Here is a 2,291-nt window from a genome sequence, read left to right as displayed (position 1 = left end):
AGTTGCGCTTTCGCCGATAATACGAAGTGGTGACGTGATATCTCAAGCTACATTATACGCAGCAGGTGTTGCACTCTTTCGTCTTACGTCAATTGGAATAAACATTTACAATTGTGACAATCTGCTTTCTAGAAAAAGAAAGCTTTCTTCAATGACGATTGTTTGTCCACGTAGTCTCCGCTGGGGGGAGGGGGGGACGTGTCGGGTGTTTTAACCTGTCTAAATATTGAACTGCCTGGCAAGGCTACCCTAGCGCCACTCTTTGCCAAAGTTTGAACGACTAATTAAACTTTTCTTGACCCATCACTCCGCCTGTACGGACGCTGCTTTTTCACCTTTGTCAGCCAGCTGGCACGGTTCGGCTGCAAATTTAGACATCTTTATTTAGTGCATACTGCAATCTGAAGACCAAGCAGGGGGGATATGCTTGCGCGTGTAACGCGGTACAGACGCTTGCGGTTATTCTAAAAGGTATTGAGATGCTTAGCAGCGTCAAAAACAGTTGAACTGATTCATAAAAAAATTAAGCTGGCTGACCTACGGTTATATAGGTTCTAGCAGCTAGAGCAGTAACTGAACATTCAAGAAATCGATGGTAAGATGTCTTGTACTCTCAATCTCTTGTGTACCACCTAAAGCTCTTTACTCTCATGTCATCACACAACGGTCGCTAGGCTACTACATTTGAACAGAAATCCTGCGCCAGCCTTACAACAAAGAAACTTTAAAAAGAGTTCGTTTACTTGATGGTGTTCGTGGTAGCGCTTCTCTTCATGATCCGACAAAGCGACAGAGCACTGCGGTCCAGCGATATTTAAAAAAAAATGTCCCCAGTTCCAGCAGCAGAAATACGAGGACTTGTGGTGTGAGCGAATGCTTATGTATGATTCTGAGAAGAGTTTTGTGTTTTTACGCGAAATCATGAACAATACATTCAGCTATCTTCTCAAGCCTGCTGCATGCGTACCGCGTTCGTGCTTGCAGAGCTACGCAGGAGCCTCATAGATGATGACTGACAGTGCAATAGCCAACACTGACATAAGTCACACGCTTACAGATACGGACACTGCTTTGGCTAAAAGTATCTTGCCCACCGGCTTCCCTGCAAACTTCTTGTCTTGCAGGGAGGAGGCGTGTGACCCCAACACCTTCGGGAACTTCACGCTGTGCCCAAGCTGCATGAAGCATTGTCCCTATGACATGCTGAAGAACAAATGCACCATCACGAGGGTACGCTGCACGTGCGACTCCTCTGAGAAGGGCTGGGCACGACAGCCTTTCGCACAGTTCAAGTACCTTTCGAAATTCCGATGTTCCTCGAAATGATTTCTGTTGTCCCATCGAGTTCCTTTTGACTACTAGTGACGCGATGAATCTACGGCATATATATATATATATATATATATATATATATATATATATATATATATATATATATATATATATATGCAGGCAGGCTTGAATGCGTCTAAACGAAGAGCAAACGACAAAGCCTGATCAGCTCTTTGTAACTGTACGTACGTCAGGGACAATAGGTCGTATTTCAAACATTGTCAGGCTGACTTTCCAAAACTCTCTTTATAGACTCAAATATGGCTGCCACTACATTGGAAAAGCGACGAATTCCGTGCAGTTTGGGTTTGGTTCTTACCTTTATAGTTCAGAATAAAGCTTCATTTCAGAGGTAGGAATTTAATAGATTATATCCGATTGTTCGGACCTAAATGAAGTCAGCCGTACACCTTGCTGAAGAAACTTGCTTCTTCGAGCAGTGGTGCTGGCATAGTCTTAAGAATTCAGTGGACAGGCACAAGAACCAATCTTTCGCTTTTGTGTAAGATTAAACACGAATATTTCAAACCAAGGGTCATGAAACAAAATATTCCTGATATTCGCCTCGTCATCTGGCTTCGCCCCCCAGTTTAATGTAACTTAAAATAAACTTCGGTAAACACGAAGATAAAAAACGTAACTACTGCGCGAGATGTTTACATTTCATACTTCATATCACAGGGAACAGGCTCAGTGAGCTTAGTGAACTCGTTTTAGGCCTGTCTTATCGAAGTTCGTGTATTCATCGTGTCACTAAGATCCGAAACGAACTCCGTGGTACAACACAGATAAATTAAAGGGCTCATACAATTTGGAAAGGTACTTCAATTCAATAACACTGTGGGCAAAAAATATGAGCCTCAGCCTGGAGCGTTTAACGTGAAGCCAGCGTTCGGGCAAGTCAACTGGTTCCTCTCAAGTAACCTTGCATGAACGTTGGCTTCAAGTTGCATGGTCCA

The sequence above is a fragment of the Dermacentor andersoni genome, chromosome 10, assembly GCF_023375885.2.
Source record: "Dermacentor andersoni chromosome 10, qqDerAnde1_hic_scaffold, whole genome shotgun sequence".
In the NCBI taxonomy this organism is placed as follows: Eukaryota; Metazoa; Arthropoda; class Arachnida; order Ixodida; family Ixodidae; genus Dermacentor; species Dermacentor andersoni.
This window is presented reverse-complemented; position numbering follows the sequence as displayed.